The sequence below is a fragment of the Apodemus sylvaticus genome, chromosome 1, assembly GCF_947179515.1.
Source record: "Apodemus sylvaticus chromosome 1, mApoSyl1.1, whole genome shotgun sequence".
NCBI classification, from domain to species: Eukaryota; Metazoa; Chordata; class Mammalia; order Rodentia; family Muridae; genus Apodemus; species Apodemus sylvaticus.
The window spans coordinates 19,419,526-19,435,799 of record NC_067472.1 but is presented as its reverse complement, the minus strand read 5'-3'; positions in this window follow the sequence as shown (position 1 = coordinate 19,435,799).

The window sequence follows — 16,274 nt, the reverse complement described above, 5'->3', positions numbered from 1 at the left end:
TCCCTGTGTGCCCGAGCTGTACTGGAAACATATTTTAATAAGGCTTGGCTGGTGAGTTGGCCTATCGTTTGGGGCCTTTGCAGATCAGTCAGTGCCCAAGGGAGCTGTTTGAGATGTCTCAAGAGCACAGTGGCCAGGTGTTCCCCTTCAGGACAGCCCTGAAGCACACCTGAAGTGGGATGAGAGGCGAGGAGGCAGCATGCTGGACCAACAATGCACCGTCTCCAGCTCTTCCAGAACTCGCAGGGAAAGCTATAGTCCAGGCCAGCGTATATGTGAAGATATGGCTTCAATCACTTGCCTATGCCATAGCAGAGGAGAGGAGCAGGCCTTGAACTTGGGTCTGATGCCTCTAAACACACAGGCGCCCCTCAGTATCACATTCTTTCCTTAAGGACACCAGCTTCCAATTCTTATTTAGCTCCTTCTCAAGACAGGGCCTCATTTACATATCCCAGGATGATCTAGAATTCACTGCGTGGCCCAGGCTGGCCTCTGGCTCACGATCCTCCTACCTCAGTCTCCGGAGTGCTAGGATTACAGGCACACATCACCACACCTGAGCGCCTTTCTTCTGAAGTGTGTGCCACCTATGTGCCCAAGGCTCCGAATGGATCTGCCCAAGGTCGGAGCATGTGCCCAAATGATCACGAAGACCGTGTGAACTCCAGTTGTGTGGAACCTGGCAGCAGGATGGCTGCAATACTCCCTGATTCTGGGAGTGGGTTGCCATGTTTGGCCTATGGGGGAAGGGCTCCAAGAAACAGAGCTCTAGGGGTCTCTCAGAGGATGGGTTGGGAGCTAGATATGGGAGAAAAATGTTCTAAGGGTTAGGGCAGCATTTGTGAAAAGCTCCCATGATCGGAAAGATGAGTTTGGGAAATGGAGACGTTCTCTGAGAGGATGGGGCAGGTGAAAACCACGGGGCTGGACAGGTGAGACGGGTCAGATTGGGAAGGGCAGTGGATAGATGTCTTTCTTTCTGATTTCACTAAGTCTCAGTTTCCTTAGCTTGAAAATGGGAGGAATAAGCTCCCCTCCCCCCAGGGCTGTGGGATTTAAACTGGATAGCAACCCGTAAACGGGTACCTTGAGGCAAGACGCCATCAAAACCACGTGTTGCTATAAAGAAAGAGGCCCTAGTTTCCTCCAGCCTATTCCCAACTCTGCAGCGAGAGGGGGTGTCGGACACGCGGTGGGCAGTGTCCCTCCTCTGTTCATAAGTCTCCAGGGCATTCTCGTTACAGTCCCCACGCCTCTGCTGCTCCTGTTCCTCCGTGCCACACTGCCCTCATTGCTACACCTTGAACTCGCTCCTGCCTTGGGGCCTTTCAAACCTGCTGTTTCCTTTGCCTCTGGCCATGATATTGAAAATAAACTTTTGATGAAGCAGATGCACTTAGGATGCATCCAACATGCCTCAGCTCCTTTCCTGCCTTTTCTCAGCTTTATCCCTTTTAATGCATTATTATTATTATTATTATTATTATTATTATTATTATTATTATTAATCGCTTGTCTCTCCCACTAGAATACAAGGCCCAGGAGGGCAGGACTTTTTGTCTATTTTGTGTCTCTCTCTATCCCTACCTCAAAGCTGGTGTTGTTCAGGAATGCAGTGTTGTTATTTTCAGATTATTTCTGGAACCAGCCTTGTTTTCCTGGATAGGTTGAGCCAGCCTTCTCTTACTGCATAGGGTTGGCCCTCAGGGCCTTAAGGCATCTCAGTCGCTTCAGGACAGCATTTTTCCAAGAGCTCCGGAGCTGCAGGCAGCAAGCTGACAGCAGATACTCCTGATCATTTCAAAACACAGCCCCTCGATGCCCTTCCAGGCTCGCGGAGTCCTGGGGGTGGTGTCTGGAACCCTGTGCACCCTCTCATTCCTGAGGAATTCCCCAGATCCCAAAGCATCTGAGGGCCCGGGAGCCTCCCACCTGGGTGGCCTGATTTAGATGCTGGGAGCAGGGCTGCAGCTGAAGGGTTCCTGCAGCTGCATCTCTGGGGGAGCACTCTGGCCGAGCCTCCCACCTTTCGCACCCTTTTTCTGGAGCTGTTGTTCCCAGACCTCTCTCTGGGCCTTGTCCAAGCATGAAGCACAATCCTGTGGTCCCTCTGACTGCACCACCCAGTTACTAGTGTCCCGGAGACCCCTCTCCTCCCAAGAGTTCCAGCCTCCACCCCCATTTAACCCCAAAACCCACATTCCACAGGCTTATTGTCGGACCTGATGGAGTGTCTGTTTTCTGACACATTCCCAGAGTCCTGTGTTGCCTCTGGAAACTTTAAGAGACCCAGTGCTTCTTTATAAGGTGTGGCCAGTTGAGCTGTAGGCCGGCCTGTGAGGCAACATTTAGGGAGGCTGGCCTGGGGTCGAGGGAGATTTGCTGGAAAGTGGAGAGATTCAGGAACCAGCACTCGGATTTCAACGTTACTGCTTAGCTGAATCACACAGCAACTCCCTCGCTCACTTATAAAGTGGATATGGTAGAGTGAGTGCCACTGCTGAGGCTAGAGAATTAAGTGAAATATTGTGTCTGAGGCCCTTAGCTGGGCCTGGCACAAATCAAGGGATCAGCAAAGGCAGGAAACAGTGAGACGTGAGCTTTGGCTTTCCCCAAGAACCGAGCCTTCCTTTAGTGTCCCAGGCCTGTCTAAAGCCCTGCAGGCACAGCAGGGCATTAAAACCTGCAGGCAGAGCCCCTCTCTATAAGCCTGACTTCTCTATGACATAGCTCGTTATAATGAGTCTGTTCTTTCCTTCTGACCAACCAGGGCCCTGGTGAAGAGGATCAACCTGGAACTCTGGGAGGGAATCCCTGCCCACAATATTGGGTAAGTCCTTCTGGTACTTACCTAATCCATTTTTTCCCAGGAGCCCCTTAAGGATCCTGAGTTACTGCTGTCTTAGATATAAACTACTCTAGGAAGGGAGACATCCAGATGTGTATGAGCAGCTGTGAGGAGAATTTGCAGACTTGAGAATCAGGCTCAGGAGAGCCTGTAGGATCATGAGGCTTATACTCTGATAACAAGAGACTACCTGGGGACCAGGGAGGCCTTGTGAGCTTTACATACCACAAAGCTAGTAAGAGTGTAGGCCGGATCTTGAACCTGGGTCCCTGCTGCTCATCTGGGGCTCTCTCCATGACCCCTTACTCCCAGTGTGCTGGTAATGTCAGGGCAAGTCTAACTGTCACTTCTTGTTTCTGGGTTTTGATCTGTACCCCTATTCTCAACTAGTTAGGCAGGTCATAGGAGCCCCTGGCACTGTGGGGTGAAGAGGGTGAGGTTTGTCTGATTCCCATGAGCCAATGACAGGAAGACCCCAAGGCATGAGCCCACTCACGCTGTTCCGGGGCAGTCACTCTCTCCCCAGCTCTGTTCTCACCCCCGGACCCTCCTCCCCGCACTCTCCCAACCCCACCCTTGAAGGCAGGCCTGTGAACCTTCTCTCACCCTGTTTAATAATCTGATCATAGTGCTTTTGGGATCCTAGCTCCTGACATTTTCTGAAGGCCAAGGCCTCCCTGATGCGTAGTTGGAAAGGTTCAGAGGTCAGGTCAGTTTTAGAGGCCACAGGCAGGGAACTTGGGGTCACCTGTGTTCCCAGCTGAGGTCAGAGAGCAGGTCTGTTTTCTGCTGAGCCTTTGCTGGCTGTGGCGTCCTCCCCTGCAGGCAGGCCTGGCTTCTCCTCACCACCCTGCCCAGTCGAACTCCTCTCTACCAGGAAACCTGCCAGAGAGGAGCTTATCTCTGAGATCTTAATAGTACTTTTCTTTTTTCAGCACTAGAGATGGAACCCAGGTCTCACATGCTGAGAAAATGTTCTGCACTTGAGCTACATTCCTAGCCCAAAAGATAATTTTAAACTAAGGGTGGCTCTTTCAGAAAGCATTTTCCACAGAGGCCTAAATGAAAGCCTGTCTCTATGGGAAATGAGGCACTAGACCTGAGTCCAAGGGGCCTGCTGTCTACTGCATCAGCAGAAGGCTACAATTTGGTTGGTTTCCACTGCCCTGAAAATAAAGGAGAGGGAGAGGTGGACCTGCCTGGCCAGGCTTTTCTGCCGAGTCTCACAGGATGCTCACAGCACCACAGGCTGTGCTGTCTGCGCCAGACTGCCACCCACGGCACAGTTATGGTAGGAAATGTCACCCCAGAGCCCATTGAAGCCCCAGGATTCTGTGGATCCAACTCTATCCCCATCCTAGTACAGATGGGATCCCAACAAAACTCAAGGAGCGTCTCCATTTAGGGCTTAGAACAGAGACCTAATGCATTTTCTATTTACCTACAAGCTGTTGACTTTACAGCACTAGTGATGTCACCATTTTCCAGATGCAGAAATCAAGGTCCCATGCTCAAGAAACCACATGCCCACGGCCACATGCCATAAGTCTCTTATGGGGTTTCTGGCCATGGACTCAGCTCTCTGATGGAAAGCCTGTTTGAATGGCCACCAAACGACCCCACTATCAGATCACCTCTGGCCAACCCTTGACCGCAACCTTCTAGAATGAGGTAGCTGAATTTGCAGTCTCTAGATATGTCTCACAGTGGGCTTAAATGCCACCTAGGTGGTATCTGTTCCTTCCATTAGATCTGTGCCCAACCTCACGGCTTTCCTGGGAGGAAATGGTTCGTACCACTAAGCCTAAAATCCCCAGGGATTTGTTTGGTTCCATTTCACATAATTCCACCTTCCACAGCAGCCCCGATGCACCCTCCCCTCAGAGGGCTTCGCACCCCTGAAGGCCTCAAATACAATTATCTGATCCCATTTAGCTTGGCAGAGGCCAACGTGTGGCTCTTCTCATCCGCTGTGATTATTCCATCCCCTGTCCACACAGTTTTCAGACATTTCATCTCTAAACATCCTCCAACTTTGGGTGTCTTTCTGGGACAGTGGCTGCCAAGAAACTAAGGGAAAGATCTCATCAGGAGTGGGGGTGAGGGTGATCGTGCTCACTGAGGAGAGCCATGATCTGTCAGCATCGGGGTCGTCTGGAAGGCCTTCCTTCCTCTCTTCTTGGATGTCTGGATACGAGTCTGAAGGTGGAGAGAACTAAGTGTCTGGGCATAGAAGAGACGGGCAGAGGCTCTGAGCCGGAGCAAGAGTGGAATCTATTCACCCGTGTTCACATTACCAGCTGAGTTCAGCTCTCTACTCATTCCATAAAGTTAATCAGCACTCGTCACATGCCTGACTAGAGCTATGAGATGCTCTCTAGGTGAAGATGTTCTAGTAAGGGATTCTCTGGTGAGCAGTGAAGAGCTTATGGGGAAAGACTTAGTGGGCAGTCAGAGCTGTGGCAAGGCAGAAGACAGAGTTCAAGGAGAGAAACACAGGGCTCTGAGTGAAGTCGAGGGGCCAGGAAAGTCCTCCCAGAGAGCAACATTAAATCTGAGACTTGGAAGTGGGTAAGAACTCCCAGGAAAAGATCTGGGGTTTCTGGAACAGAGAAAAGATGTACAAAGCCCTTGGCAGGAGGGTCCATTAGGTGGGATGGCTGGAAAGTCGATACACTCATATGATTTCGCTCTAGCAGTCTCTTACCTCGTATGCAGCTCTGCGTACCCCTTTCAGATCTAAGCAGGAAGCATCCGTGATAACTTCCAAAATGGCTGAGCCTGGCTGGGGCCTAGGTAGGGAGCCAGGGCTCTTCTCCTTAGCCTCACCTCTAAACTCCCCAAGAAGCAGCATCTGGATATCCCGACTCTGTCTCCATCCTCGATCTCTCTTTCCTCAAATGTGGGGCTCACAAAGTCTACCTGACACCAGACAGAAGTGGTCAGAGAGTTCAGCCAGCCTGGCCCTGTGACTTCTGGGCTCTGCAGATTTCAGACAGTGGTGCCGCAGAAAGAGTCTATCAAGGTAGGCTGCACCCAGCCTCATCAAGGTAGGCTGCACCCAGCCTCATCCCACCTTGATAGTCTATGCTCTTTCTTTTAATTATTGTCATTAAAATTTCCACGAGTACAAAGGATATGTCTGGGCTGTGTAACCAGTAAGGAATAAGAATATAACAAAACCCTATGCTTTTAGTGCTCTAAACTGTTGAAAGAGAAGTGTCCTGTCCTACCTGGAGTCCCCAGTATGCTTGTCCCCAAGCTTGTCTATAGCTAATCATTAGCTTGAATCTGGTGTGTGTGTGTGTGTGTGTGTGTGTTATTCCTCTCTGATAGTTTTACATTCATGTTAATTTATATCTAAGTTTCCTACTGTTTTAGCTTTTGCGTGTTGTGGAACTTTATATAAATAACCACACTGGATATGCTCTGATGATGTTTGTCCTTTTGGAACAATGTCTTCTGAGATTAATGCAATGTGTGTGGCTACCGCTAAGCAGCAATTACTCCACAGTGACCCCCACTACTCCCCTTCTAGTCTCAGGATATTTTTGTTTTTTCCAGATTTCTTATTCTTTTACAGGGTGTAGCTGTGAACATCCCCATTTATAACTAGACACACATATGCGGGGCTGTGAGTCTAGAAGGGGAATTCAGGCTATGGTTTGTTTTCCAAAATGGCGGAGGCAACTGATTCTCCCATCAGGCTTTGGAGCAAAAGTGTTCCCTTTGCTTCTCAGAGTCTGCCGTGTGTGTGTGTGTGTGTGTGTGTGTGTGTGTGTGTCTTTTGAAAAGTTCATCCAGAAAGCATGGCCCATTGTGCTTCCTGAAACAGCCACCTTTGGGGTTTTGTTTTGCTTTTACTTTGTTTTGTCGAGACAGGGTCTCCCTTCCTGTGTACTCTGTTGGCTTGGAATGTAGCATCCTCTGTCTCTTTCCTGAGTTGAGGAATTACGGGTGCGAGCCACCACGCCTGATCTTATTTTTGGCTCTGCTGAGGTGAAAAGACACTGTCTTCTCTTTAGAATCTGTTTCCTTGAGTTGGAGAGCTCTGTCTTTTAAGCTCTTACTAGTCTTTTAAGAGATACAAGCTTGGTTTTTCAGAATCTCTTTCTAGATTCAGCTTCTTGCCTTTGCTAGAGAAAGACAACCTGCCCCCTCCCAGCTCAGCCCTTTCCACCTCCTTTAGGCTCCTACTCCTTCCCTTTCCTGTCATCTTCAGTGTGACGATTCCATTTCATACCCAAATAGCAAGGCAGATGGTGTTGGTCACATCCCCAGTCTGGTTGTTTTCAACCTTTTCTTCCTTGTCTCTCTTCCCTTCTGGAGTCTGATAGTGTCCTGGCCCCCACTGGTACTATTCACAGGCGATGGAATAAGCCATGTTTGATAGAAGGCTCCTGGGAAAGATTAATCCCCTGAGAAGAGGATGATGCCCTCCCCTCCTCCCCACGGTAGATGCTTGTGCACGGTGGCCTTGGCACAGCAGCGGCTGGACCGCAGCTCTGAAGGGGAGAAGCCGACGGCTCAGGATTTGGCAGAGAAAGGATGGAACAAATCCTGGGTTCTCAGGCTCTGGTGAGCCACTGGGCTAATTTTGGAGCCGCTACCCTCCAGACTTCATATGTTAGTTAAATGTCTGCTTCTCAAATGGTGTTAATAGAACAATCTATTTGCAGCCTAAACGTCCTGGCTGATGGAGTTCCTCTTTTGATACGCCCCCACCTCTCCTCTCCTCCCTGTTATTCAGTTCACCCTCAGCTCCTCCTCCTCCTCCCCTCTCTCTCTTCCCCCTCTCAGTGGCTCTTGAACTCCCTGTGAGGCCTGCCGCTGTTCATTCACCCTCCTGGGGGATTGACTTTGGGCTTCTGCCCCAGTCCAGGACTCAGGTTCCAGCTGTCAACGGCTTTCTCCTTACTCCTCACCCTCATCCTCCTTTGCTGAACACCTGCTACAGGCCAGGGCTGACTCCTCCCAGAGCCCCTTTGATTCACTGGTTCCTGATGAAGCTCCTGCACCCACGTGACCCAAGTGAAGCTGGGTTTGTAGAGTTTAAGTGTCTTGCCAGTGGTCGGTCGTCTAGCCAGTGAGCAGCAGAGGGGACACTCAGAGGCATCCATGTGCCCATCACTCAATAGCCAAGCCCCTCCTCCAGCTCTGCTTACCTTCGGCTAGACTGACCCATTTTCATGGCATCAGCTATAGCAGGGATGCCCGAGTTCCGCCCCTGTTCTCCCACTAAACCCTAGTCTTGAGGAATCATGGGTATTTCTTTTTCATCTAGTATGCGGAATACATACCACAACCCTGTTCTGACTTGGAACTTGCACTGTAGCCTGGATGAAGAGATGTGACACTTTTTGGTGGCGGGGAAGGAAAGTAGTGCCCAAGAAGAAGGATTGAGTGTGTGAGACCGAGAACAGGCACTGGCTGGTGGAACATGGAATGCTATGGAGATATTCTAGTGCCAGGGCCCCTTCTCATGACCTGTCAATGGCTGGGAATTCCAAAACCATGTGACAGGGGCCAGAAAGCTCTGTCTGTGAGTAGGGTGGCTGAAGAGGGGCTTTGCATTGGCAGTCTTTGGCACGAGGCTATAAGGTGCGCAGTTCTAGGGTTGGCTGGTATGGGCCGTTAGGACAGCCTTCCCTCCTCCTGCCTGTGCAGTAAGAGCCCATTTCCCTTCTGCCAAAACAGGGTAAGGTTCCCAAAGTTAGCACATGAAGAGGTAGCATCATGAGCCTGACATTAGTGACTTAAAGGCAAGCACTGGGAGAACTTCAAGCAGAAATCCCCCAAAGAGTGAAAGAGCTATATCTCCTGGTTAAAGGGTGGAGGGTGTGGGGCAGAGTGGGTGGGACATCTTTTTCTTATAAAGCCTTCTGTATGTCTGGATTTGTTTGTTTGTTTTGTTTTGAGATAGGTTTCTCTGGGTAGCTTTTCTTGGCCCAGAACTCACTCTTTAGACCAGGTTGACCTCAAACTCAGAGATCTGCCTGCCTCTGCCTCTTGACTGCTGCAATGAAAGCCGTGTGCTGCCCCTGCCTGGTGTGTATGCCTGGATTGTTAAAGCCATAGGCTCGTGTTCCCCAGAACCTCAGTGGGGAGAGGCCTTGGCAGCTTTGGTGAGGATGTAGGGGGTGGGTCTGTGGTAAGAGAGCCAATGAATTATGTCTCCCCTTATCCAAACCCACATCTTCCATGTTTTTCATAGATCTTTCAATGTGAGATTGTGTGAGAATGAAGGGTTCTTCAGCTAACTGCACGATCTGGGTTAACTAAGGATGATTTAAAAGCACCTGTTCCCTTTTATGCCCACGCCTTGACTTCCTGAGATTGTACCCTTCATTTCGTCGCTGTCTTTCCAAGTGGCTGAAGTTTGTAGTGATTGCTGAGTTTGCTGCCAGCATGCTAGATGTGAACACAAGACCTTGCAGTCAATCATTCATGATTGGCACTCCGGTGGGGGCCTCCCAGAGGTAGCTCGCACAGCAGCTACTGTCATGACTGGGAAACATTTGATCAGTAGTTTTCTGGTGTTGATCCTAGTCTCTGAACTTCCCTCTGATGGCTGTGAACTCTATGTGTAGACCTTTGCCTTCTACTTTGCTTCCTGGAGGAGGAGGAAGAGGAACAGGAGGAGGAGGAGGAGGAGGAGGAGCAGGAGGAGGAGGAGGAGGAGGAGGAGGAGGAGAGAGGGTAGGGAGTCAAAGGAGGTAGTCCCACGTTGGCTTAGTCACCTTCTAGTGACTCCACTTGCAGACATGTGTCATGGTCTGCCTCCTCTGGCACTATTTTTAGGGCAGTCCCCTCATTCATGCTTCTGAGGGCTTTCAGTTGCCCTTGTCTCTGCCTGGCTGCTGCTTCATTCAGTCTGCAGTTCTAGAGACTCTGCGTTCCCAGGTACTATGCAAGCATTTTTAGCTTCTGCAGCTGTCTGACACTAATCCTTGAAGGTACTGTTCAAATTCCCTATATCTCTAGGGCACCGCCTCTCAGTGCTATGTCTTCACACTAGCATTTATGGTAGACTCTGATTGTCTTGGTCTTTTCATTTGGGAGCAGGGTCTTTCGCAGTCCTGATTGGCCTTGAGTTTGGTTTGTACTGGCTGCTGACCTTGAACTCTGGCCTCCACCTCCCAAGTGCTGGGATTACAGCCAATGTGTGCCACGGTTCCTGTCTCCCCAGTCTCGTTTTCTGCTATTGACAAATCACAGACTGGGTACGTTATAAAGAAAGGATGTTCATTTTGTAACATGGTTCTAGTCTGGGGTCTAAGTGTTTTTCCTGGCAAGGTCTTGTGGCAGCACAGATTATCATGTGCTAAGAGATGGGGAATGTGGAGAGACCTGGTCTGACTGGCTTTCATGGCAGATCCGCTTTTAAGATAACCCACTGGCCCATTAATCCATTATTTCATTAAAGGCATGAGACTTAATAACCTCTTAAAGATCCCACTGGGTTTTCTTAATATACTGGGGATTAAATGTCAACATACATTTTTTGGTGTGTGTGTGTGTATTTTATGTATTTTATGTATATATATATGTATGTATGTATGTATGTATGTATGTATGTATATAGCTATGTATGCACATGTATGTAGTATGTCTACCTTATTCCCCTGAGATAGGGTCTATTTCACTGAATCTGGACTCATCGTTTTTCTTCTAAGCTTGTGGCTATCAAGTCCCAGCAAGTTACTGTCTGTGCCTTCCCCTCACCCCAACACTGGGGTTACAGATGTGTCTAGCCATGTCTTACTTTTAACGTGGGTACTGGGGTTCTGAACCCAGGTTCTCGCTGGCACAGCAGTGCCTTACCCACTGAGCTGCCTCTCTAGTCCCTCACCATACCTTCTAGACAGACAAATCATACTCAACACCACATCCCTGGTTACCACTGACGAAATGTGGTGCTTGTGTAGGGATGGAAATACCCCGTGTTGTTCTTTCCAGCTGGTGGGTAGTAAATATTCACTCTGCCAACTGAATGAACTGACGATGGTTTGTGGATCTCCTTTCTGTGCTTTAGAGAGACCTGCTGGGCTGGGAAGGAGTGTCACTGACATTCAGTAGGGCGTCCACATAAATCTGTTCCCGTTTCCTTCTCGAAAGACGCGGTTTGGAAGTCAGGTAAGATCTGGAGAAAGCTTCCTGGTCTTGGCAGCTACTCTCTGGGAAGGGAGAATGATCACATGACCCCCACAGCGCCTAACAGAGCCAGAGGCTGCATACCATGCAGTCTGGCTCCAGAGACGCTGCTCCTGCCACACATTTCCTCCCAGCCTCCCGCTCCCTGAGCAATGACACCATTTAAGACTTTGCAGACCACAGTTTCCCCTCCAGCATCCATGCAATTCTTTCCCTCCGAGGCCCGACTTTCCTCCCCTTTCTCCACCTCCCCGAGGTCTGCCAGCGCGTTCCCTGGCTCCTCTGCAGTCGACAGGACTGATTTTTCCTCTCATCTCTTTCCAGATGTCAGGATTTCCAGATCTTTCAGTTGGTTTCTTTTTCTGGCCACGATCCTCCTTTTGGAGACTTTCCAAAGCAGCCGCAGATTGGAAGATGATAACAGTGAATTAGTTAGTAGATCTTCTTTGATGTTATTTTGTGGGTGAACTCATTAATTTATGACAAAAACATCAAAGACCCGGGCTCCTGCATGGGACTGGGCTGTCTCAAGGCATCTGGATAATAATGATTAGTCAGATTAAATCTCAAGGCCTCTCTGCCTCTAGAGTTACAGCCCAAATGACTAGGGTGTGGGAACGTTCCATCCTATGGTCTTAGCTCAGCCTGAGTCAGCGTGATGTGGCCCTCTCTTCTCACCCTACCTTCTAGGCTTGAGAGCCATCAAGGTTAGCATAAAACTACCTTGAAGGCAATGCAGAAAAGTGGGCAGAGGCTGTGAAGGTCTCTTCCTGTCTTTCTGTCAATAAAGTTAGATGTTGAAAGGGACCCTCTGTGCTTGCATAGATGACCCCAAAGCCTCAGAGTTCTTGTCCTACAATGTAGGTGGAAAGACTCCCAGGAAAGAGGCAGCATCACAACTGGTGGCTCTCACGCCCTCTCTGCACTTGCAGGTTGGATGGACTTTGAATAAGTCAAGACTCTGGTTAGTTGAAGTGGAACTCGGAATAGAATTCGTCTTTCTTCGTGGCACAGCATCCAATTGTTGTACCATGTACAATGTGCATCCATGGCCATTGGTGTACCCCCTTCACTTCCTGCGGTGGAGAACTGGAGGATCCCTACAGCCACGCCCTCTGGATCACCCTCGTATTTCACTCTCTGTTGCTCCAGCCAGTGTAGTGGCTCAGGTCTTTAATCTCAGCACTCTGGAGGCAGAGGCAGGAGGATTTTTGTGAGCTGAAGTCCAGCTTGGTCTAGATAAAATGGGTCAGTCAGGATATACACTAAGACCTTCTCTAAAAAGAGAGAGTTTGCCTGTTCTTCTCTGAACCATGATATTTGATGTTTTCCCCGCCTCCTGACTTCCTGTCAGTGACCCGCCACACCCCAGTGTCTGCATCTTCACCAAGAACCTCCCTGGTTCTCTCAGACAACCATGCTACCAAGGTTGTTGCTTCTTCTCTTCCATTCCAACTCTCAAACTCTAACCAGGGAGAGCATTCTGTCCTACTGACAGCCTTTCTTAAGGCTGCCAGTGACTTCTCTACTGCTGAAGCAATGGCTGTGAGACATTGCTTATTTTAGGATCTGTGGAGCAAGAGCGGTGTGAGTAAGGTGTCCTTCCGGATCCGGGAGCCAGGAGTCATTCTTTCTGGTCTAGGACTCAGCTGTCTCTTTTTCATCTTTTCTGTCTTCTAGTCTAGAAGTGGTGGATTCAGGATTAGTTCTTGACAACTTTCTGGCTACACATCTTCCTTAAATGAACTTATCTAGTCCGGTTTTGAAGGGTGGGAAGGTTGAGGCAGGGTCACTCTTATGCAGCTCTGGCTGTCCTGGAGTTTACCATGCGGACCAGGCCGGCTTTAAATCACAGAAATCCACATGACTCTCCTCACCATCCCTGCTCAGTCCTTTGGTTTGAAACCCCGTTTGGATCTGGAGAGGTCTAGAAGTTTTATTCTTAATTCTTACTCCTTCTTTAACTCCTAAATGTCTTCTCTCTTCCTCACTCTGTACTGTTTACATCAAAGTTCAGATGTAACTCAGTTCAAACCGCGCCTCAGGGCTTCTTTGGCCTCTCGCTCCCACCATCACATGTGTAGATTGAAGCGCTTCACTTCCAGGTGTCTCTGATCTCAATATTGGGGTAATTCTGGATCGATTCAGATCATACGTGTAAAACTCTGCAAACACTGTCACCACATCATCTTCCAGCTGTGTTTAGAGCATGATTATTGGCCACCTCCGAGTGTCTAATCTCTCTCTCTTTCCGCACCTTGTCTGGACTAATTTAATGGGTCTCAAAGCTTCCAACCTTACCTCTCCAACAACTCCAGCATACTAAACAAAATCCAAAAGACTTGGGGCTAAAAGACCCTAAAAACCTGGTCACTTCTCACTTTGTTTGTTTTGTTTTCTGAGGCAGAGTTTTTATGTTTATCTTTGGCTATACTAGAACTGGCTGTAAAGACCAGGCTGGCCTCGAATTCACAGAGATCCGCCTGCCTCTGCATCCCAAGTGTTGGGATTAAAGGCGTGCGCCACCACTGCCACTCTGCTGCTCCCCATTAAACAGCAGCAGCAGCAGCAGCAGCAAGAAGAAGAAGAAGAAGAAGAAGAAGAAGAACAACAACAACAACAACAACAACAACAACAACAACATCCCATCTTCCTTTCCTTTGCCCTCCATTCTATGAACTCTTCTTTGGAACTATTTTTTGGACACAGGCCGGCTCCTCTTCAGGGTCCTTGAATTCTGTCCTTTCTGCCTTGTCACTCTTTTCCTAGGCATTTGTACATTTATTTCCGTCTATTTCTTTCAGACCTCAACCCACATCTATCCTTATTAAGAAAATTTCCTGACTATTCCTTCAGAAATGGCTTCCCTTTGACCTTTGACCTTTGACCCCAGGTCCTTATCACAGCTCACTTCATTTCCTAGCCATGACCACATTCTGCACTGAACTTATCTTCTCATGTGTGGCAAGAACAGTCTGTGTGTATTTAGTCATTGTATCTCAAGTCTCTACAATCTAGGATTCAGTAAGTACTCAGCAAAGAGTCAGTGAATGGGCAGACTTGGTGAATGGCTTTCTTCTAGCCACTGGGTGAACGGGGCAGTTTCCAGATGACTGTCAAGTTAATAGGATTGAAGTCAGTGAGAGGGATAGTGACACTCTTGCTGTGCAAGAGCAGTGAATGGTTTCAAATCTCCAATGGACACCACTAGATGACGGGCTCACTTGTTAGCAGTGACTGTGGTGGATTTGCAGACAATCCCAGTTTGCACATTACTGTCAAAACACTCACAGAGCCATGAGGCAGACCAGATGATCTGCCCTTAGCTGTTTGGGCATGTCACTTATCCTTAGAGACTCAATGTGCTCTTATGAAAAATTGGCAGGTGGAGATGTCGGTTCTCTGTCAGCTTATGGTCTGCAAAGTACTAGAAGGTGGCAGTGTAGTCAGGGGACAGGCCACACACGGCCTTTAGAGCTTGACTGTCTGTGTCTAAGGCCTTCTCATGGGAGACTTTGGGCTTCTGATCCTGGAATACTGAAGGGATGACTTATTCTGGATTACTGAAGGGATGACAACAATATGGAGTGGGGCTGAGGAGATGGCTTAGCAGCTAAAATAATTGCTGTGCAACAGTGCGAGGAGTGGTTCAAATCTCCAAGGTCTATGTAAAAAAAAAATCAGATTTGTCATGCCTGAAACCCAGTGCACATATGGTGAGATAGATCAGCTAGCTTGGTCTATGCAGAGGCAAACAAAAGACCCTGTGGAAGGTATAGATTGACAGTGACATTTAAGGTTGGCCTCTGATCGCCTCCCAACGGGCTCTGTGGCATCCATACACTTGTACTCAGAGCATAAATCCCCCTCCCCCTCCAGAGAGAGAGAGAGAGAGAGAGAGAGAGAGAGAGAGAGAGAGAGAGAGAGAGAGAGAAGAGGCAGACAGGCAGATAGAGAGATACAGAAAGACAGACAGGAGACAGATTTTAGAAGATAAAAAGAGTAACTCACAGGAGTTGTCAGGATTTCAGAATCTATGTGCAGTGCAGAACACACTGTCTGGCACACATTAAGTGATCCATACATGTTTGGTATTAAAAATAGAAAGTTCTGTTGAATAAATGCTATTAATATCTTTGGGGGTAACCAACCATCCTAAAATAGTAGGGTTACCATGGAATTTTAAAATAAATGATAATGATATTGTGATTACAGAGGAGAATGCTATTTTGCTTTTTGAGGCAAAGTCTCCTGTCTCTCCGCCCACCTCAGCCTCAGGAGCGCCGAGATTAAAGGTGTACACCATCACACCTGGCTCAGGAAAACGCTCTTATTCTGAGGGATGAGTACTGCAGTGTCTAAGGAGAAAACTGTGGAATCTATCGCTTTCTAATAATCTTGTCAAATTGTATACATCTCCTCGATCCAATTTCCATCAGCCAAGCCAACAAATCAAAACCAAATGTAAAAATACTATTGCTGGGGTAGTTAGACAGTACAGTTCTGGCAAATGCCCCCCCCCACACACACACACCGCAATTTCTCCTGATAAGTTTCGAAAATTTAAAAGAGAAATTTGGTAGAAAAGGAAAGCACCCTGGCTATAGACTGGTGAAGACCAACAAGTATATCCTGTGGAAAGAACATCATAAACTCAGGAAGTGAGACAGTTACTCAAGGTAGGAAATCAGGAGCAGCCTGAACTGGAGTCAGGAGTTTTGGCTGGCTGTTGTGGCATCTGCTCCAGTTCTATGTCATGGCCGGTGCTGCTGACAGCCGGGCTGTAGAGGAAGTACCCCGCTCCCCTCAGTCACAGATCTGGGGTTACTATGGGTGTGTTCAAAGACACCTGTGTTGGGGTTTCCTTTCTGCTTATTAAGTAGATAAGCCATTTGATTGGAAGGCCTAATGCCAAATTGCCACCTTGGAGAGTGGGCATACCGGTTTGGCATGTGGTTTTTGACTGGTGGTGGTAATTGGGTATTGGGGGAGTGTGTATAAACTCTGTCATGGCAGACGGAGACAGAAGTGTAAGGAGTGGGACCCGGACCAAGAGGACCATAAAGAAAGGCTGGCTTCCATGTGGAGCTCTTTGAAAGAAGGGACCCTAGGGGAAATCTGGGGATGAAATGTGCGTAAGTATTTAAAGAAAATGTTCTCTCATATCTCCAGCATCTTCCTCTAGCTAATGGGGTTCAAAAGAAATGGGAAGGAGAAAAGAGAGAAGGGACTGTCCAAGTAAGGCCCGTAGTGCTTGGGGCAGGATGGG